A 23330-nucleotide genomic window follows, 5' to 3' on the forward strand; every position below is an offset into this window, starting at 1 on the left:
ACATGGAGAGCTGACTTCAGATTAAGTTTGTCAAACTCAGCACTCTGAGCATTCTTTTTAAGTGTGCCGATAAAGTGTTCAACAACTCCATTTGCTTGTGGCCAAAAAAGTGTCAGTTTCTGATGTTTTGCATTGAGATGAGAAAGGTGAGTAAGAAAGTCCCAGAATTCTCAACTGTTGAATCTCTCAATTACTTTCTCTTGAGTAATCGACAAAATATCTATTTCTAGTGGAAAATGGAAGTATTCACCAATAATCACCATCAGGCAGCATCTCTTGTCAATAAGACCAAAAAAATCAACAGAAATTCTTTCCCATACATGTTTTGATAAATCTGACATGTTCAAGGTATGTTAAGTGATTTTGGGAGATGATAAATTGCATAAATGACAGGCCTTCAGTACTTTTTCGACTCTCTCATCAAAATGAGGCAACCAAACTTGGTCTGGAAAAACTTGGTTAGTGGCAACAATTCCACAATGTACTCTTGAGTGATGGACAGTTCATTTTCACATTCTTGAACTTCTGATATTCACTGTCACGTGTTAGAGGTCAAGTGTGCTGGTTCCAGGATTGATGTGAAATAATGTCTTTCAGTATCAGAAAATTAGTGTTGTTGCTCGTTGGAGCAATAATTTGTTCCAAAAAAGTAGTGGCAGCGGTATTTGCCTTTACAATGAAGTTAGTGTAGGCTTCAGCTGCTTTGGAAGGGGTACCATGATATTGTACCGGCACGCGTGAAAAGTAGCCAGCAGGGTTTTGATATTTTGCTGGCTAGTGCATGATAATGTAGTCATGTTCCTGTAGTCACAAACCCCAACATTCAATTCTGGGAGGCACCGTGCCTTTTGGACTGCCAAAGATGGTAAGCAATGCTTGATGATCAGTTAAAAGAGTGTAAGGTTTTCCAAATAATATGTAGAAATGTTCACACACAACATTATTTTTCAGGTTGTGAATAGGCATGTTCAGTTTGTGACAACCTTCTGCTTGTAAATGTCACAATACATCTTTGATCATTGTGTGTCCATTATGTTGGACAAGGGTTGCACCCAACGCGACCAGGCGTATGTCAACAACAGCCTCTCTGTGTAGCTTCAGATCAAAGTAGGCCATCAATTGTGTTCTCAATTGCATGTTTGATTTTCTTAAAGCTTTGTTCACATTTGTGTGACCAGTAAAATGTACCAATTCTTTTTGTTGAGTCTCTTCAGGGAACACTTACTGTGGCAAGGTTATATATGTATATAGAACAGTAACTGACCATGCCAAGGAATGAACATAACCTGGTGACATTTTATCGAGATTTTGTGGCTGACAAAGGTTGTACATTAGCTGTATGCGGTGTCATGCCCATATCAGAAAATATATGGACAAATAATGTGAGTTTGTTTTGTGGAATTTACATTTCTCTGTATTCAAGATTAGACCTGCATCAGTAATTAGTTGACAGGCATGTGTAAGAAATGTATCATGTTCTATTTGTGTAGCCTTATAATACAATATAATATAATATGCCATCACTAATTGAAAACAGGCTGTATTATATGTCAAATGACATCTTAAAAAAGTTCTGCAGTAGACGACATACCAAAACTTAATTTTTTATATCAGAACAAACCAATGTGAGTAGAAAAGGTAGTAAAACACCTGCAATTTTATAAAAGTTCCATTTGATGATACCCTTTGTTCAGATCCAGGCAAGAGAAGACTTTGGCACCAGTTACCTGTATGATGATGTCAACAATGCACAGACTGGGATTTCAGTCTCTTTTAATTGCCTTGTCAGCTTGACGCATTTCAACACAGATGCCTACAACCCCTTCACTGTCCATTTTGGGTACTACCACTATGGGAGAAACCCACTGAATTGGACCAGTAGATCGCTCAATGATGTCATGCCTTAGTAATGTCTGAAGCTCATTTTCAACAGCTTTTTGCAAATTAAATGCAATTTGTCTATGTAACTGAGCAACAAGACAAATATCCTCATTGATATGCAGTTTCACTTTCATGATATTAAACTGTGCTAATCCTTGAAACAACAAAGGGAATTTACTTACTATTTTGTGATGACCAATCATGTTGTATTTCACAGATATCAGTCCCATTTCAGCAGCAGTATTGAAATTGAGTAAGAAGGCACTTGAAGCAATACCTTGAAGTACGTGAACGGGAGCTCACACCTTTGTCTTCTTGTGTCTCGTGGTTGCTATCAATGAACCGTGGCTCTTTAATGGCATCGATGCAACCCAGGTATACACTTTGGTCTTCGACTATGTGATTGTTTTTCTTCTCAGGCATCATTTTTATTGGCTCACCACTGTCAATAATATAAGGTACGGAGCAGCTGTTTATCTCTAGTATAATTTTCAGACAGTGTTTCAAAGACTTTTCAGATTTGTCTCATCCACTTTTCTTTGAGTCATATTTTTCCTTGTATGTGGCCAGCCCAATATGCACACAGTATTCTGAAGTAAACATCAACATCTCACATACATCTTCCTCAGTGTCACTGAAACTGAAGAACTCTTGGACTAAGATTTAGATGATGATCGACTTTGTTTAGTGTCAATTTGCCTCAGCTGGTTTTGCCGCTTGGCCTTGTGGGAGCACATAGGGCCAGATTTCTACTTTTTCACGCAAAACTGCGTTAGCACAGTTTTGCGTGAAAAAAGTATAGTGCAACCTAGAACCATTCCAAGACGCCGGCCGGGGGCCAAATTTATGGAATGGCGCTAATGCCCTGTTAGCGTCCTTGGAAAGGACGCTAACAGGTCGAGGGAGGCATACGGGAAATTGGGACGTGTGCAGTTTTGAGTGGAAAAGTATAAATCTGGCCTTAGTTTTTTCTTCACCTTCCAAAACTGCTACAAAATGGTTCTCTTCCTAGTAGTCCTTTCATATTTGTCCAATTACAGCATATTAACCTTCTTGTGGAAACGAAAATCCACATCTGAAGCATATTTTCTTTTTACTTGAAGACCTCACTTTTTGACCCTCAGCCTTGTTTTTCTGCTTACTTTTCATATTCATGACTTACTTGCTGTGGGCACCCCTGGTCTTCATGTCAGCAGCTTGTCAATCTGCACAGTCTTCTTTGATCATGCACTAGCCACATGCTACAACCTGGGTTGTTGTGCCCTGTCTCTGGCTGTGAGTTGCTGTCTTCTTCTTTAGCAGGGAGCAACAGCTTTGTTTCTGGCACGGGTTCTTCATCCTTTAATGTTAGTGTTTATTTCTACTCAGATGTCGCTGCCTCTCGCACTTCTCTGTACCTGGTGATTGCTGCCTTTAGTGTTATCATTCCAAGTATTTTATAGCTCTGTATTGCATTGTGGTATGGAACCTCTTTGACAGCCTCACTAGCAGGTTCCTGGTGAATACACACATTTCTCTGTAGGGCCTTTGTCTTCTTCGAAATCTTGGCTGGTGTGGGCCTTTGACTTCACGTATGCCAAACATAGACCTTCACCTCGATTCAGGCACATGTGGCACTCACAAACAGATTGCTGGGTCACGGTAAACTCTCTGGGAGAGCACTGTTGGTCCTTCACGTTATATATATCCCTCATCTTTATTCTTCTGGGTGCAAGCACAAACTCAGCATTCTAAACATGAAACCTATTCACCACAACGTAAACGTATGTCATAGTTCTATGAAGTCCATCAGGAACCAAAAAGGTCCCATAATCGCAAACTCACAAGACACCAGAGTACACACAGAATCTAAATGGAGTTAAAGGTTGTGGTGGCTTCTGGTGATGAATAAGCTATCCAAAGAGGCTAAAGGGGAAATCAATAACAACGCTAAACAACAGAATCCACTGCTAGACTTTTTCCAGAACGACTATAACAAACTTTTATGACCCAAAAGACTGTGAAAATTCTAGAGAGTTCCAAGCTTGATGATAATTAAAGTCATCAGGCAGACTAGAAATGAGCCCTGCTCCAATGGTACAACCCACGTGGGGGAGCGATATTGACAGAACAAGGGGGAACAATTGTGAAGAAAAAAGAATTGAACACAAGGGGGAGGGGAGATTTTTTTTCTTTACCTAGGGAGGGCTTAGCCTTGGGGGGGGATAGAAAGGAGGATTGTTGTCATATGTTGGTGTTTATTCCGAAAAATGTACAAAATTCTGTAAAACATTTTAAACAGAGGCTGCTCGTCTGCAATGGCGAAGGCACATCGCCCTCTGGCTCAGAGCCAACAGATGAAAAATAAAACTATATTTAAATATTGTTTTAATTTTCAGCTGCTGGTGAGACAGCATGTGCAGGGTAGGGCAGGGCATGTCATGGGATGGGGGAGGAGGAGTGGAGTAGATTGCACTTAAGTGTGCATGTCAGTTTGGCTGGTCATCTTAAGCCGACCAAACAGACATGCACACCTAGGCTTCTCGAACCCAGCTGTGTTGGAGAAACAACACAGACTCCAATGCACTGTCTGAATGGCAGACCAAACCGCTCAGACTAATCCTGATGCTGCTCTCATACTAGGTATAGCATGAGAGTAGCATAAGGATTGCGTGGGGAGCCTGTGCTGGTGTCCCAGGGACTGCAGGGACACCATCACCATCAGGAGAGAAGAGAAGCGAGGTGGCCGGCAGGGTCTGAACAGGTAAATTTTTTTAACTCTATTTTTTATTTTGTTTCTCCATTCCTGTGCCCTCTCCTAAGATTTGTGGCAGACAACCTGAATTCATACTTCGTTTATCACAAAATAACTACATTTGGAAACAATATAAAGGTGATTATACATTTCATAGAACTACTAAAATAAAACCAAAGAGGGTCTCTGGCTCATACATCCTTGCCATAACAATGTTGACAATCTTATCTAAAGCCTCCATAGTCACGTCATGGACAATCGGTCGGGAAATGTTCTCACTCACTTTTTTAATTGTCAATTTGATTTGAAAGCAATAATGACTAAATTGTGATTTGTAAATGTACAACACTTCGGAAATTACTTGAATCAGAGTAAAGTGGTCATGGATTCAATGTTATGAATTATTATGAAAGCAAACAAGAGTTAAACAAATACGCACAAAATGATTTTACTGACTCACAGGGCAAAATCACTGGATCTGATATTTCCTTTCTCGTTCAATCCCATACACGACTGTGTTATGACCTAATTTCTAATCATTAACACAGTGTAGTGAGATCTAACATGTCAGGCTCACATTTAATTCAAATGAGTTATAATTCAAGAAAAGCAGAAACCATTGAATTTACAGTTACACAGACTAATGAATAATAATATGTTCTCAGTAAGAGATAAAGGATATTTTTAACGCGTGCACTACCCGATCCTAAAGAAGTCCTATTATCTAATTTAACTATTTTGTTTTAAACTCAATTCATTTACAAGATATTTTCTATCAACTTGAAAATATATGAATCAAAGTTGGTATCGCAGGTTAGCAATTAGATTAACGAAGGTTCCAACATTTTCTAAAATAGCCAATGGGTAAAAAGTTTTTTGTTTTTTTTAAATGACAGTGCTTTTTTATTTATTGAATTATCAGCATGAAGGTTGTTTAATGAAATTAGGCAGTTGTAATACCTCCGCACTTGGTAGTTTCTTTCAAATAATTAAATGATATTGTATTCCTAGTAATACTGTATAGAAGGTTTATATCTTGGGGTCTTTCAAGAGTGCTTGCATTTTTAACCTGTCTCAGTTGTAATGTACGTTCTCTGATATAAAATATGTTGGCATCTGATTTACTTTTAATTACACGGGATTTCAATTTCTAATTATTGTAGGTGGAAAATGTAATTTATTTAAAAAAGCAGACCGAACTGTTCCTTGCAATTTACTGGCACATGAACTGGGGTAGAAGAAACTGGCCTGTGCTCTGTGCAGCATACCTCTGAGCACAAATATGACTTCCTGCAGTCTGCAGCACTCAAACTCTAGGGCCATCGTGGTCATGCAATGAAATGTGGAGAGTTCTTAAAGATGCAGTCTCTGAAAGACTGAGGGGCCTGGTGTAGGCTCAACTACATGTCCAGCTAAGTGCTTCCCAACATACTGTCCAGTATCAAAAAAAGCATGGCTGTTGAAAAAAATATTTTCCCTTTTTTTAAGCCATGAAGAAAATGACTAATGCATTTCGGGTAGACAGGTAGCTCCAACTGTGATGTGACAAAGTACTATGCAAAGTCATAATGAGTAATGAGGTATCGCCCCAAAATTTTTTTTTGACGTATCCATACAATTTATTGAACTGCTAACCCTCCATGATGTTGAGGGAACTGGTGTTTGAGGGACAGTCCAAGTGAAAGTGACCCCATAGACATAATTCCCTCCACTGGGCGCTCTGTCCACAACCATAATTAAAGGTTTTACAGTCCTAGACAGAAAATAATTCAAGTGACCCTTGCTCACAAGTTAAAAACAGTACATGGACCATTTCTTAAGCTTGTCCTCCAGATCAATACCCATTTTGAAGCCTGGATTTAGCGTACAAATAATTGATGGTATTTCCAGCATGCATGGTGAAACCTGCCACTTTTTCCATAAACAAGCTCACACAAGCCACCTTGGCATCACAACATTTCTTGCCAAAATATAAATGATATTCCCCCAATGCTCCCAGCCATTCAATCATCATGGTCTGAGGGGGATCGCCATATTTTCCTGCTTACCAATACGTTTCATATAGATACAGGAGGTAATACTGGCGAGCTCAAATAACCTCACACAACTGAAATGTAATCTATTTGCAGTGGTGAAGTAGCTGCTGAACAGTTGCACTCTTTTTGGTGGGTACTGGCTGCACAGATTATCTGTTCACCAGTTCAAAACCCCACAACACCCTTTGTGTTACTACTGATTCTCCACAACACTTCCACAGTTGGCCTCGAGCATAGCTGAAGTGAGAGTCACATTGGAGACCAGGCACTAGATGATAATCCAGTGGTGGAGGCCTTCAGTGGCATATTTATACTCTGTTTGCAACAAATGAACGTTATTTATTTTTTTACTCTAATTTGGTGCAAAACTAACTCCATATTTATACTTTGGCGCTAGACCCATCTAGCACCAAATTTATGGAGTTAAAGTATTTTTTTTTAAGTGGAAACCTACCTTGCCTTAATGAGAGGCAAGGTAGGTGTTCCAGTGCAAAAAATGATTCTATGGCCTTAACGCCATATTTATACACCTGTACAAAAATGGTGCACGGGAGGGAGGAGGGGTCAAAAAATGGAGCAAAGCTTGCTTTGCCCCATTTGCTAATGCCTGGGTCAGGGCAGGCATTAGGGGGCCTGTGAGCCTATTTCCATGGTGGAAAACCATGGAATAGGCCCACAGGTGCCCTCCCCAGTCCCCAGGAACACCCTCCCCACACCAGAGAGACTGCATCCCAGGTAAGTAGAGGTAAGTATTGCATTTTATTTTTTTAAGTGCCACAGGGGGCCCTGATATGGCCCCCCTACATGGCACTAGGTGCGTGCAATGGCCATGCCCATGGGACCCTGGCCCCCTGTGCTGGCCATTGGGGTGGTGGACATGACTCCTGTCTTTTCTAAGACAGAAGTCGTGGTATGGATGGTTTTGTGTCAGATAATGACTCTAGGCAGGTTAGAGTCATTTTTTTTTTTACTCTAACCTACCTAACATCATTTTTTGGTGCAAAACCCCCTTCTTCCATAGCACCAGCTCCACCCGACTAATGTCATTTTTTTTATGCTAGCCCACCCAATGCACTGGCTTGCACCATTCCATAAATATGGTGCCTGGCTGGTGCACAGAAATGGTGTAAGCCAGTGCTAAACCTTTTGGTGCAAAACTGCGTTAGTGCAGTTTTGCACCAAAAAGTATGAATCATGGCCTCAGTCTTGTACTAGATGACTTATCGGGGCACGTGGTGATTGTAGATAATTTGCTCATGAATCAATCACGCCATGGGATCTAAAGCCCTTTGGGTAGTCCTTAACCTGGCATCCATTAGAAGTATCCTTCACTCTTGTGCTCTACCCTCTGGCCTCCTAGTTGTTGGTTCCACAAGGGTGTGACCATGTTGATTGAGACTAGGAGAAAGATAATACATTTTCTATTGTAATGGACCAACCAAGAGTCTAGACCCCTTAATGGCTGAAGCTCTGCCCATTCTAACAACACTGGATGCCTGCATTGCCTTATGTAATAGATACTCAAGAAAGACTGTCATATAAACCTCAACGCATACTCAGTTGATTCATTTAAGGATACTGGAGATGGACTGCCCAGAAACCAAAGATCTTCCCCCATGGCCTCATTTCTGACCAACAGCCTTGCCTGACCTCTATGAAACTGACATGCGACCACAGGCATTGTATGAGATTGTAACTCAACACTTGAAGTATTGACTGGATTGGAGATAAAATGGCGGAACCCTTTTCCTCTGCCTACCCACAACAAAATCTGAAGATAGCAGGATCAGATGTGCAACTTTCTTGCCCACCCTAGGTAATGCCAGGACAGAGATCACAAAACCTGGCCTTGGTATACATGTAGAGTGAGTCTTGCCTGTAGTGTCCACTATGCAAACCAGTTGGATACCACCCTCTCCAACCACCTTCATGTATCGGATCAAAACTTCTACAAGATTCTCAGTCCAACCAAGCTCTCAAAATAATACACAAAAGAATTGCACACAAGCTCATGAGAGAGCATCCTAAAATATTCATAGCTGGCCAATATCACTGCTTCAATAGCAGACTAAGGGGGTCATTACGACCTCGGTGGTCTTTTCGCAAGACCGCCGAGGTACCGCCGTGCTGAAGACCTCCAGTGGTGGCGGTCTTCCGTGCCGCGTATTATGACTTGTGGCAGGCCGCCGTCCTTTTTCGTATGGAAATCTGCCAGCAGCCATACTGGCGCACAGCGGGAAAGTGGAGGTTGCTCAACCTCCACTGCCACGTCAACAGAACACTGCCCACTGAATCACGTCCCATGATTCGGTGTGACGGTATTCTGGTGACGGTGTTCTGGTGGTGGAGCTGCCCCCATGGATCCTGTCCCCTCCCGGAGGATCAATGGACAAGGTAAGTTGATTGTCCGTTAGGGAAGGGGGTGGAGGGTGTTGTGTGTTATGTGCGTGCATGGGGGTGTGCGTGTGAGAGTGTAGAGGGTGTGAGTGAGTGAGTGTATGCGTGCGGGGGGTGCTGTGTGTATGGGAAATGTGTGCGGATCGGACGGTGTGCATGTCTGTTTGTATGTGTGCAGATATGTGTTGTCGGGGTGTATGTTTGTGTGTAGGGGTGTGTATATGTGCATGTTCGGGGTCTGTGCGTGTAGGGGTTTGTATATGTGTATGTTCGGGGTTGGGGTGGGGAGGGGGGTTGTGCCACCTTTGGGGGGTGGCAGGGGAGTGGGGGGTGTGGGGGGAGGATTCATGGGGGGTAGTGGGGGGTGGGGGAGACCCCTATCAGTGCCAGGGAAGGAATTCCCTGGCACTGATAGTGCCGTCCGCCATGGATCTCATGGCGGTTCCCAACCACCCGAGATCCATGGCGGTATGCAGGGTCCTGATACCATCAGCGATCTAGTGACGACCGCTGGGCTGGAGACCGCAATCTCCAGCCCAGCGGTCTTCACCGCCATGGCAGTCAGAATGGTGAAGTGGCGGATGACCGTGGCGGTAACCGCCGCGGTCATAATTCCATTTTTTTTTTCCGCCGGCCTGTTGGCGGTCTTAACGCCGCTTTACCACCGACTGCCAGGGTCGTAATGACCTCCTAAAACTAGCCTCCTGTTCTTGTCACACAACAGCACTCTTCAATCATGTTTGCCTATAAAATAGCAGGAACCTCTTACATCTTCAAACTATTCCATTTCCATAAATGCCTCACATTGGTAACACAGAGATCCTCATTTGGGATGGGATGAACCCCTGTATGGTTTTGTAATTGTGCACCCTTACCCTAAGTTACCCAATGGGAAGACATTTTGGATTCTTAGTGCCCAGCTCAGAGGACAATCATGTGTGGATGCTGAGATTATGGATATATATTGGAACTGGAGGTCCCGAGTTTGGTACCATGGTCTCTAAGGGCACACCAAAAATGCGTTTGTATTTGAATCAAAATATTGTCCACTTACCATTTTCTGCAAAGCAAAGATGGTAATACAACCCTTGATCATATTTAAGTTCAATGAATTGTTACTCAGTGGTTCGGAATTAGTCTTTTTACAGGCTTGTATAGGAATTATTCTCCTAGACAAAAGTTTCCCTATTGTCACATGCAACCAGTAGGGTTATGCAACCAGACAACCAAAACAGGAGCAATCCTGTTGAGAGCCTTCACATGCAGTTGAGCAGGCACTTCTGCACTCCGTGTCCTCACCTCCCTACATGATAACTGGACAGAGAGTAGCAACAAACCTCACGAAGGCAAACCTTATTTGTTACTTAATTACGTAAACTGTAAGAGGGAAGGAAGAGAGGCACAGAAGGTCAAGAAACCGGTCTTCACTCACCACATCCTTACACAACCTTGCACTACACCTCACAGTACTTGGATGAAGTTTGCAAATTTAGGTGACCACAGTAGTGTAGAAGCGATCACATCCAATAAAGCGCTTTAATGAGTGTCCCTTAGTCTTCCAAGTGCTCACCAACCTACATGTATCTCCCATGGGGAGCAAACAAGGAACCCCACAGTCAATTCCTCAAAGAATGTCATTGATTATGCAGGAGTCTGTGACATATCAATAGAATGGTCTCTTGAACAGAATACTGCAGGGAACCGCGCCTGGAGTGTAAGTCACAGCAGACCCAGAGCCTGATTATGACTTTGGCAGTCGGACTGAGCCAATCACCAAATCCACAGGGAGGAGGTTGCTTTCATACCCATGGCCTCCCCCCAGTTGTATTACGTTGTTTCCACCAAGCTACCCAGTGGAAACATTGAATTATGACATTTTTGCCAGCCAGACCGGCAAAAACACTGTCATGGCATTGACCCTGCAAAATGCAACTAAACGCAGCCCCCCTCCTGGCTTTCCACTTTCTCTGTTCTTTAAGTGCCCCTGAGTCACCAAGCATCAGGATAGGTGGGGGCTGTGTGTGGTGCATGAGAGCAAGGAACAAAAAAAGACCAAGGTAGCACTCAGTGCTTGTTGCCCAAAAGGAAGGAGTCCCAGAAGTCAAGGGACAAGATGAGGTACTAGAGGCCTCCAGTCCTTCAATTTCTGTGGAGTATGCCGGTAGGGCGGCCGGCAGAGCAGTAGTAGGGGCATATGAAGGGCTGTGTGAAGGGCTAAGGCAGAGAGACCTATGGACCACAAAAGTCACCACCTTCGGATTTCAGTCAAACAGCAAGGGGCAGTGCACTCTCTCATACTCTGTCCCCCTCCTCCTTCTCCACTTTGCAATTTTATGCTCCAGCGGGCCACAAAAGGTCACACACCATGGAGCGAATAGCTGCAAGGAGCATAGGAGCTGAGAACTCTCTCACGCTCCAGTATCTTTCCTTTCACTCTTCTTGCACCCCTGCTGCTCATACTGCTCTGATCCTCTAATCTGCTTCCAGAGGCATGGAGGTGCAGAGTCATGGCTGAATTATCACGTCAGTGGTGGAATCGGCAAGCACTCTCCCTCACTCCTGTTCCCTCCAACTGTCTGCTCCGAATCTCCTCACTCTTCTTCCACACTGCACTGTAGTATAGAAACCGGAACATAGAAGTAAAAAGAAATAGAATTCTCACTCCTTTTAAACATGACAAAAGTGGCTTCAATACAATAAGCATATTAAATTTCCTTATAAATCCCTAGTAAGATGGTACAGCTTGTACCCTAGGCCTGTAAATGAAATGCTACTAGTGTACCCGCAGCACTTATTGTGCCACTCACTTAAGTAGCCTTTAAACATGTCTCAGGCCTGCTATTGCAGCCTGTGTGTAGTTTTAAAATGCCAATTCAATCTTGCCAACAAACATTTTGCAAAGACTAAACCTCCCTTTTTAATACATATGTCACTCCTAAGGTAGACCTTAAATAGCCCATAGGGTAGAATGCAGTGTATTTAAAAAAAATGGATATTTACATTTGTGTTTTACATGTCCTGTTAGTGAAAAATTCTCAAATTTGTTTCCACCACTGTGAGACCTAACTCTCCCATAAGATAACATTGGGTTGCCTTATTACATTTAATAAATTATATCTTATGTTTGGGAACAGGTAGAAATGCCATGTTTGGTCTCAAAAGAACTGTTATTTAAAATTCTCTTGGTGAAGTTGGATTTAAGTCACAATTCTGAAAATGATACTTTTAGAAAGTTAAAAGAATAGATGATAGTTGGAATACAGAATATTGCAAACAATCACCCCCGTCACAGATATCTAGGTTCAGTTCATAGTTTTTTTTGCCCACCTCGCCATCCCAGTTTCGACCCAGCCATATGCAAACCAGTCTTGTCCCTGCTCCCCATCGGAACAGTCGAGCCCAAACTGCCAGACCAGGTCCTCCCTGAATCAGAAACAAGCATCCTAGGATGTGTTTTGAGGCATCACACCTCATCAGCCAGGCTAGCTTGATTCTAGTGGTGCAGTAAGCACTCAACCCACATCTGGGAATACCCTTCCCACTTAGGGCAACAAAAGCAAAAAGAACAGATGATGAACGGAATGGCAAACAATATAAATCAAGCCCAATCCACCGAGTTCAACTGAACTTCATTGCGGTCAGCCATAACTTTCAACTCAGACCTGCTCTCACTCAACTTGATGTCCGCGGCTGCAACTGTGAGGTGCTAATTTTCAATAAATGCTTTAAAAATTAATAACTCCTGTTCTACTGATTAAATTCTTGTTATTCTTCTGTCAAATTTTTATTTAAAATTGTTACTATTTTTCTGAATTGGTGTGGGGATTCCTTGTGTTGTGTTTTTACTTTATTACTGTTTAAGTACTACATAAATACTTTATACTTTGTCTCTAGAGTAAGCCTGACTGCTTTTGTGCAAAGCTTCTACAGGGTTAAGCAGCAGTTAATTTAGTGACTTTTGTGGTTCACCCTGACACGTATTGTGATAGTTACTTGAGAAAGGTTTTTATCCCCTCAATAATAAGCACATTTCCTACAGTCCTCCTGCTATTGGAGCTCCCTGTTTCACCCATCTCAGAGGGCAATGGTGCATGCAGGAGTTACTAGACCAAACCTTGGGGATTGAGCCCTTTTATTCCTGATGTTCTGCAATTGATCCCGAGCAATTGCGCCAGGTACCCCTTCTGCACTAGACTCTCAGCAGTAGCTATGGTTGATCAGTCCAAGGCCTCTTAAGGGAAATATGTAAATACAGGTTAGTAAACACAACTTATAACTCAAAGGGTGTGCAGCAGTGTCAATAAATTGATGTCCAGTCAAACACTCATTTTCCTATTAAAAAGAAGTATTTTATTTCTAACTCTAAGCATTTAAAGTAGTAGTAAACATACATGACCAATAGCACATCCCCTTGAGGTCAGAACACCAGTGCTCCACTGACAAATCTCTGTCCCACCCACTGTTCGTAATGTAGTAGGGGTTATTCCCTATGCTGTGGTGGTCAAATCCAGGAAATGTTCACTAGTAGGCCTTAACTCAGGATTCCACCCCAATTCTTAGCAAAGTAGCCAAAAGTATCTTTGTGCCATAGTACCCTTGCAACGAGTCTCCTGTGGCCTGATAGGCTCGTAACCAGTCTTTACCTTTCCGGCAGTGGGGAAGCTTGCAGTGTCTCAGTGGATGTCCAACTGCGGGTGTTCACTCTGCTCCAATCCTGTTGGAAGAGTCAGCTGCACATGGGAGGCCACACAGTACCCTGCACGTGGGGTCTCTCTTCTGAGCTTTTGCAGCCGGCTCCAGCAGCGATCGGAGTTGCTCCTCCTACAGGGGAAGTACAATGCTCCCATCAGAAGGGGGTGTTGATAGGATTCTGAAGCTCCTAGCAGGTATCCAAGTGATGTTGTGATTCACTCAAGGAGCCCCCCTCAGTTCACAGGGACACTCAAGCACAATCCTCGTTGTTCGATGGTGACCCACAGGTCATGCTATTCAGAGTTCTCCTGCAATGGCCTGATCTTCAACAATCCTTGAAAGCACAGGCACTGAAAAGCACTACATCCCTCATATGATGTATTCCTCTCCAGTATAGAGAAACCAAGTATACTCACTTACTGTGCTCACCCTGCATACCAGTGCTATATCCCTCCACTGTACCCTTCCAAAGCACACATACATTCAGCACACTACTCCTGTACTGTGCAGAGCTTTACATCTAACCAATGTAGGCCAAGGTGGAGTTAAGTACACAGCAGCTGAATTAAAAAAAAGTTGTGTTAGCTGGTAGACCTCATGCCAGTGACACAGGTTAAACAGAACCTGTTGACTACTACTGGTGACTACACAGTATTCCGCCATCACCACACTCATGCTGCTTAACTCCTGGTGAAGCCAGTAGCTTTCCCCCTCTATGAAGGAAGCCCTTTGGGTGCACCTCCCAGTCCAACAAGACCAGAATCCATGACACAGACCTATGTAATTGCATAGAAGCATACTTTGTGTTTGCCCATGACAAGCAAATCACCATTAGGGATCCAAAAAACAGTACAGTGGAACAGTCAGGGCAGGACTATACAACAATAATTATGTAGAGGACTTTCCAGGCCCAACAGCTTTCCTATAAATCCATTGCAGATAGTGTCCAAAATGCATCTGTGGCATGGAAAGTTACATGTATCATGTTGTCATGTTGTCTTCAGTGTATACCTATATATGACATAGGAATATGTCTGTCAGGAGCACCACTATACACTGTCTGGGCTGCAGTTAAAAGGTACAACAAGAACACACGGCAAGTAACATCAATTTGAAATATATTTATTATCATAGATATCATTAAATGATTTGATTACCAGGACCCTCATGGAAATCCTGTCTCCAATGACAGTGGAAGAGGACTAGTTTGGACCCTATCAGATGGGAGGAGAGTTGACAAATATAGGGGAGTGACCGCAGGTCTGAAAAAAATCCTGTCACTTGGCAGAAGGGTTTTGTCATACTAAAACAGATGTTCCTGGTCAATTTCAAGTTAAGGCAATCAAGAGGTGCTGTAGAAGGAGGTAGGAGATTATGAGAAAAGAGTTTTGATTCTGTAAGAAACTGAGGCCCATATTTATACTTTTTGACGCACAACTGCGCCAACGCAGTTGTGCGTCCAAAATTTTACCGCCGGCTAACGCCATTCCAACATGCCATGCGGGCGCCTTATTAATGGAATGACGTTAGCCGGCGCTGCGGACTGGTGTGCGTTAAAAAAAATGACTCACACCAGGCAGCGCCGGCGTATGGGAAAATGGGGGTTGTGCGTCAAAAAATGGTGCAAGTCAGGTCTGAGGCAAAATTCAGGCCTCAAACCGGAAAGACACGAGTCATGCCCCCTTGCCCAATGGCCATGCCCAGGGGACTTATGTCCCCTGGGCGTGGTCATTGGGCATAGTGGCATGTAGGGGGGCCCAAATCAGGCCCCCCTATGCCACAAAAAGAATCAGAAAAAAATACTTACCCGAACTTACCTTTACTTCCCTGGGATGGGTCCCTCCATCCTTGGGTGTCCTCCTGGGGTGGGCAAGGGTGGCAGGCGGTGTCCCTGGGGGCAGGGGAGGGCACCTCTGGGCTCCTTCCGAGCCCACAGGTCCCTTAACGCCTGCCCTGACCCAGGCGTCAAAAACCGGCGCACATCAGGCTGTGCGCCGTTTTTTAAGGCCCACCCCCTCCTGTGCGTCAAAATGACGCCAGAGTATAAATAAGGGGCACAGGCCTTAAAGTCATTTTTTGGAAGGGAACGCCTACCTTGCATATAATTAACGCAAGGCTGGTTCCCCCTTCCAAAAAATTACGCACATGGTGGAATTTTGATGCCCGCGGGGTCGGGCGTCAAAGTATAAATATGGGGCAGGGTTTGCGCCGATTGTGCGTCAAATTTTTTTACGCACATTCGCTGCAAACAGAGTATAAATATGTCCCTTAGGCCCTCATTATGACTTTGCCGGTGACTGTGAAAGTGGCGATAATACTGGCAACAGGCTAGCAGTAATTACCGCCAAATTAGGACCATTGCGGTGATAACTCCCATAGACAGCCAATTTACCACACCAACCACCAGGGCATTAACATCACTCACCACAGCGGTAGCCAGGCGGAAGACATGGTACGGCGCAACATTTAATGACACTGCAAACCGCCACAATTTCCGGGGTGGTACCAATGCCATCAAAAGCCTGGCGGAAACAGAACACAGAACACAGAAGACCAAAGACTCACCAACAGAAACACAGAGAAGACCAACGCCGCCATGGAACCAGAACTGCAAGTCTTCTCGATGCTCTTTTACGCCAGGCTCCACCTGGAACACCAACGCAGACGATGACGGTGAGTACAGCTCCCTAGCATACAAGGGAGGGAGGGGGGGAGGGAGGAAAAGAAGAGTGACACACATATGCACAACACACACCAGAAACACACACACCATTCACACAACCAGCTGCAGACGTAAACCAATGACACATGACACACGGTTAATAATACAATGACTATAGGTTGGCAGTACTAAAATTGTAATAGCAAGGCAACACCCACCATATGAACCAATTTTAGAACAAATATACATGAAAAATTGTCCAGAAAGGGCCAATGCCCTGTCCAAAGTACAAAAGGCCCACATGGCCACAGGGCACAGTCCAAGCCCCAACTTGATCCTGACCAACTCTGCACAACACTGTGGTGGGGCAACATCTAGAAAGTGGACAGGAACGTCAGGGGAAGGGAGGTGGGAGGGCACCTCAGCTGAAGTCAGGGACTTGCTCACTGCTCCTGGAAGGGACTCCATGCCCATTTCCCAATGCTGGGGAGTGCAAGGTCACAGTCTGTGAGGTGGGGAACTTGCCCACTGCTCCTGGAGGGGGCTCCATGCCCATTGTCCAATGCTGGGGAGTGCAAGGTCACAGTCTCCAAGGTGGGGAACATGCCCACGGCTTCTGGAGTCCCTGGAGATGTCTCCTGGGCATCCTCTGATGGAGGTGAGGGCTGCATTGTCTCTGCTGGGGGAGGTGTCTCCTGGGCAGCCTTTGATGAAGGTGAGGGCTGCATTGTCTCTGCTTGGGGAGATGTCTCCTGGGCAGCCTCTGCTGGAGGTGAGGGCTGCTGTGTCCCAGCTGGAGGTTAGGGCTTCTTGCCTGTCATTGGTGGTTGAGTGGAACCTTTTCTGACATTGGTGGTTGAGTGGGAACCTCTTCTGTCATTGGTGGTTGAGTGGGAACCTTTTCTGACATTGGTGGCTGAGGGGGTTCCTCTTCTGACATTGGTGGTGGACTGGGAACCCTCCCTCTCCTGGTTGGTGGAGTGGGATCCTTTCCTTCCCTGGCTGGCTGGTAAAGTGGGATCCTTCCCTTTCCTGGCTGGTTGTGGAGTAGGATCCTTCCTTTTCCTGGCAGGTGGAGTGGGGTCCTTCACTGTCTTACCTCCATGACTAGGAGGTTCCTCCACTGTCCCCGTGGACTGTTTGGCTGAGGTGCTGGGCTAGGTCGTTGGGACCCTACTCTCACAGGTAGGACAGGGGAGAGGGAGGTTTGGGAGTGAAGGTTGAGAGAGTGGTTGTTGGAGGAGTACGTCTGATGGACTTGGGTGCAGGTGCATAGGCAGTGTGCTGATGTGAGGTGGATGGCTGTTAGGTGTCTGAGTGCCTGCATTTGTGTCCTTTAGGAAGTGGGCAGACAGGGTGGGAGAGGACACAGGGGATGCATGGGTGGATGGTGAGGAGGTGTCTGCTAGTGAGGTGTGTATGCTGTTTGATGTGGTGGTGCTGATGGTGGCTGTTGAAGCAGTGCATGCAGATGTGAGTGTGGACGTGACTGTGAGGGCGGTGGAGGAGGAGGGGGAGTCAGTGGAGGCAGTGGATGTGGATGTGTGTGCAACTGTCTGTTGTTTGTGTAAGTGCTTGTGGACTGAAGTGTGATGCCTGTGTTTCACTGTGCGACTCTTGTGTGATGTCTTGTGTGCATGCTCATCTGTATGTGTGCATGGAATGGGTTGGGGTTGAGGAGAGTGGGACTGGGAAGTGGTAGTGGGAGGGGGACAGTAGGAACAGGGACAATGGCTGTCATCTGAGAGGAGGTCAGAGCCAGAATTGATCACTGTTGGGCTGCCAAGCCACAGTGGATGCCCTCCAGGAATGCATTGCATTGCTGCATCTGGGATGCCAGCCCATGGATGGCATTCACAATGGTTGACTGCCCTACAGAGATGGATCTCAGGAGGTCAATAGCCTCCTCACTCAGAGCATCAGGGCTCACTGAGGCAGGGCCTGAAGTGTCTGGGGCGAAGGAGATGCCTACCCTCCTGGGTGAGCGGGCTCTCTGAGGTGCTACTGGGAGGGCGGTGCTGGTATGGGGGCCGGGGTGGTCACAGAGGTGTCCGTCACCACCAGGGAGCTTCCATTGGAGAAGGTATCTGAGTCAGTGTTGTCACTTCCTGTCCCTGCCGTGGTGCTCCCCCTGCCCTCCGTCCCACTGGTTCCCTTGGTGTCTGTGGACTCTTCCTCCTGGGTCCTGTGAGATGCAGCTCCCTCTGTCGCTGGTGCCCCTGCTCCTCTGCCAGATGATGCTAATGCACACATGGACAAGATGACATAAGGAGAAAGGTGGGGAGGGAGAGAAAGGGAGCACTGGGTCAATTACAGCATCAACACCACAGTTGGCATACACAGCACCATCACACACAGGGATCAGGATTGAGCACTATGCATTGCACTGGCATTGAATTGGCTAGATGCCACAGCAAGATAAGGGCCAAACACTGCCAACTACACACCTCCTGGGACCCACAAAGCCCTGACTGACATGGAATGCAAATGAGCTAGGTTATCTGCATTTGCCACACAGCCATTACCCTTGAGCTGGGTCATGCTGCAATGTCTGTCCTGGCATTAAGGGGGACCCACTAACTCACAACTATCACCCAGATCCCATGCCACCTGCCAATGATTGTAGTAATGCCCATTGTACTCACCCCGTTGTGGCTGATGTGATGCCGTCAAGCCCCCATCCAGCTCTGGGTAGGCCACGCCAATATGCGGGCAATCGAGCGGTCAGGTTCCAATGGGCACCCCTTCCTCGTTGGGTCACCATCCCCAGCTGGGCCTCTGCGGTCTTCCATGACCAGCGTCTTAGGTCCTCCACCATTCCCCGCAGTGGGTGCTCTGTCTGCTGTAGACCCCCAGGGTCAACAAGTCCTTGGCGATGGCATGCCACAATCCCTTCTTTTGATGGACGCTGACCTGCAGAGGTAATACTGACAGGAGGACAGCATTACACATACAATCCAGTCTGTCACACATATGGCCCACAAATTCCGTTTCCAAATCCATTGGCACTCACATCGACCAGCGCACACCATGTACACTATCACCAGACATACCACTCCACATATGAAACAATGCCTGCACACACATCTCCATGCAGCCCTCCCACATGCAGTGTGTCCCAGGTATACTCACCTGTTGGTCTGGAGGCCCATACAGCTTTCCATACTGGGGCAGGACCGCATCCACCAAGCGCTCAACTCCATTGAAGTGAAGGCAGGGGCCCTTTCCCCGGTCACATGGTCCATGTTAGGTTCCAGACACAGGTCACAGCAGCACATGCAGTGTGGGTGTTGTCCTGCGGAAAGTCAGGAATCAAGTGGGGTTATAGACAGAAAATGGTGGTCACGTCCGCGGCGCTGATCCCATTGGCCACTGTACTCCATAGAGCCCCATATTTGCCAATGAGGAATTGCACTGTGGTGCAAGACTGCCTTCCCCCACAATGCCCAGTGTTGGCAGAGTTACCTCACTTCCACCTGTCCCTAGAAACAAAACAGGTGGTCGCCATTTCATGGTGGTGGACTACATACAGATCTTCCATACCTCTGTCATTTATGAAAATTGCACATACATTGCCATTCCCACTGTCCCATCACATTAATGCTCAATGCACACTGAAGTAGTGGTTCCATCGTTCAAATTGTGACAGCCTGCTCACTCTTGTGTCCCTTAGATACCTACCACTGTGGATGAATAGGAGCAGGAGACAAACCCCCATTTACAGACCACTTGTGGACTTGGCGACACTGGAGGACAGGCACATTATACTCACCTATAGACTGGATAAGGCCACAATCACAGAGCTGTGTGCCGAATTGGAGCCTGACTTGATATCAACTATCCGTCATACCACTGTGATACCCCCTCTTGTGCAGGTTCTATCAGTGCTCCCTTTCCTGGCAACTGGTTCTTTCCAAGTGACAGTAGGCTTGGCAGCGGGAATGTCATAGCCAATGGTCTCAATGGTGCTGGCAAGGGTATTGTCTGCCTTGGTGAAACACATGTGCAGCTACATTTCTTTCCCCCAGGTGGAAGATTTGGCCACTGTGAAAGCAGGATTCTATGCAATGGAACATATTCTCAAAATTATTAGGGCAATTGAAGGCACACATATTGCATTCGCCCCCCTGCCAGAATGAACAAGTGTTCAGGAATCTGAAGAGTTTCTACTCACTCAATGTGCAAATGGTGTGCCTGGCGGACCAGTACATCTCCCATGTTACAGCCAAGTATCCTAGGCTGTGCATGACGCCTTCATTCTGGGGAATAGCAGCATCCCAAATGTGATGGCCCAACTATAGATGCACAGGGTGTGGCTAATAGGTGAGCCAGAGTCCCCATCCACTGTATGTCAGTGTTTGCCTTCTAGTGTTATCCTCATAGCAATGTGTAAGACTAAATTTGGTCCATCAATACTTGCAGGTGACTCTGGCTACCCAAACCTATTGTGGCTCCTAACCCCTGTGAGTAATGCCAGGACAGGGGCTGAGAATCATTATAATGATGCACATGGGTGAACCAGGAGAATGATCGACAGGACCTTCGGCCTCCTCAAGGCCAGGTTCAGATGCCTGCATCTCACAGGTGGATCCCTGTTCTACTCACCCGAGAAGGTCTGACAGATAGTAGTGGCATGCTACATGTTGCGCAACCTGGCCATCAGTCGACATGTGCCTTTTCTGCTGGAGGAGGGGACTGGAAATGACCCTGTGGCAGCAGTGGACCCTGAGGACATGGAGGATGAGGAGGCAGAGGATGAGGATGAGGACAACAGAACATCAGTCATACGACAATACTTCCAATGACACACAGGCCAGACAGTGGAACTGACCATTATTCTGACTATTGATGTTTTCTGTGTGGCTGTATCATGAAGGCATTCACTTCTTTTGCATCTTGACTTACTGTCACGTATGGCTTGTCATTTAACAGATGTTGGCGATATGACAACACTGCCCTGAAGACAGCTACAGGTCATTATTTGTAAGCTATCACAGTGTTCAGATCAATAGCACTAGAAGTGACTGTTCCCATAAATGCAAATTTTCAACACAAAACACAGTGTCACTCAAGTTGTGTTCAAGGGTGTTCATTGTAGTGCAAATAATTGACTGAAAAGTGCAATGGAATGGGGTGATGGTAGATGAAAGTCCAGTGTATTAATCCAGTCTTTTTGTAGCACAGGTCCAATGCCGAAGGGGCCCTAGGAAGGGGAACAAAGGCAGTTCAAAGTGGACAAGGTGAAAGAGTTGGACACAAGGGGGACAATCAGGAGAGTCTCATTTCCTGGCAGTGGTTTTGGTCTTGGCAAGTTTTTCTGGCTTCTGTCTGGGTCGCAGGAAAAATTTGCGGGGTGATTCACCTTCTGCAGGGGGAGGGGTGCTGGTGGCCTGTGGGTCTTTTGACGGGGGCCTCCTTCCCAATAGCTGCAGTGGAAGGGGAGGTCTGGACAATTGACTGGCTAGTGGTAGGGGCCCGCTAGTGTGCTGTCGATTACCTCATGATGTTGGCCATGTCAGCCAGCATCCCTGCTATGGAGATCATGGTGGTATTGAGAGCCTGCAAGTCCCCCCTGATGGAGTTCCTCCTGCAGCTGCTTGTCCTGCATGTTGTTGAGGATCTGGCCCATCGTGACCTGGGATTATTGGTAGGACCCCAGGTTCTTGGTGAGTGCCTCCTGGAGAGTCGGTTCCCTGGGCATGTCCTCCCCCGGCCCACAGTGGTCCTCCCAGGGTCCCTATTGCCCTCTGCCTCTGGCCCCTGAATGGTGTGCCCACTGCCACTGAGCCCAGGTCCCTGATTGTCTTGAGTGTGAGGTGTGGACTGGGGTCCCTGTACAGGTGGGCACACTGCTGATTGACGTGTCCTGGGGACAAAGGTGTGGGGATGCTGGATGGGTGCTGTGGTGTTGGATACTGATGGGGGAGGCTTTGTGGTTGACTGGGAGTGGGCTTGGGTGACTGCCTGACCAGTGGTCCCTGATGAGCCAGGTAGTTCATCCAGATCCAAAAGTCCAGAGTTACTATCATCACTGTGGGCCTATTCTTTTGGGGGACTGGTTTGTCGTGGCACCACCTCTCCGCTGACATTGGCTGGGGAACCTGTGGGGATGTAAGTGATGTATTATGCTTCATGTCTGTGACATATTGTACATCCCTATCTTCCCCTTTATCGTTGCTGTTGCCCTGCCACCTTTGTTTGTGTATGGTGATGTATTGTGTGATTGTTAGTTCTCCATGCTGTGCATGCTTTTGTGATGGGTGTCCATGCAGGGCTGGGAGGGCTATCCATGCATTGGTATAGCATGCAGGGTTTGACGTTGGGGTTAATCATATGTGTAGGTGCGGTGTGTGAGATGGAGTGGAGTGATGGGAGTGAGGGTGAGGGGGTGAGATGGCATGCAGGTGTGGGGGTTGATAAGTAGTAAATATTGACTCATTAATGTGTAGTCCTCTGGTAACACCAGTGAGTCCCTCAGGATGCACAATGCCAAGACTTGCTCCACCCATGCTGTGAGCTGTGGGGGAGGAGGTGGGGGTCCACCGCCAGCCCTCTGTATGTCGAGCTGATGCCTTGCTGCCACGGAATGTACCTTCCCCCATAGGTCCTTCCACGTCTTCCTGATGTTGTCCCTTGTTCTTGGATGCTGTCCCACAGCATTCACCCTGTCCACAATTCTCTGTACCTGTGCTCCAAACAGCTGTGGCTTTACCCTGACTATACCCTCCAACATGACCCACAACCCCTCATCTGTGAAATGGGGGTGTCTTTGTGGGGACATGGGTATTGTGTGGTGTGTGTAAGTGTGTGGGTGTTGGATACTGTGGTTGGGTATGTGCAGTGGAGTGGGTGAGGGATGTATCGGTGTATGTGGTGTGTATGTGTCTGGTTTTCACAGTGGTCTTGGTGTCAGTCTGGTGGCAATAAT

This window comes from Pleurodeles waltl, chromosome 1_1 (assembly GCF_031143425.1).
Source record: "Pleurodeles waltl isolate 20211129_DDA chromosome 1_1, aPleWal1.hap1.20221129, whole genome shotgun sequence".
NCBI lineage: Eukaryota > Metazoa > Chordata > Amphibia > Caudata > Salamandridae > Pleurodeles > Pleurodeles waltl.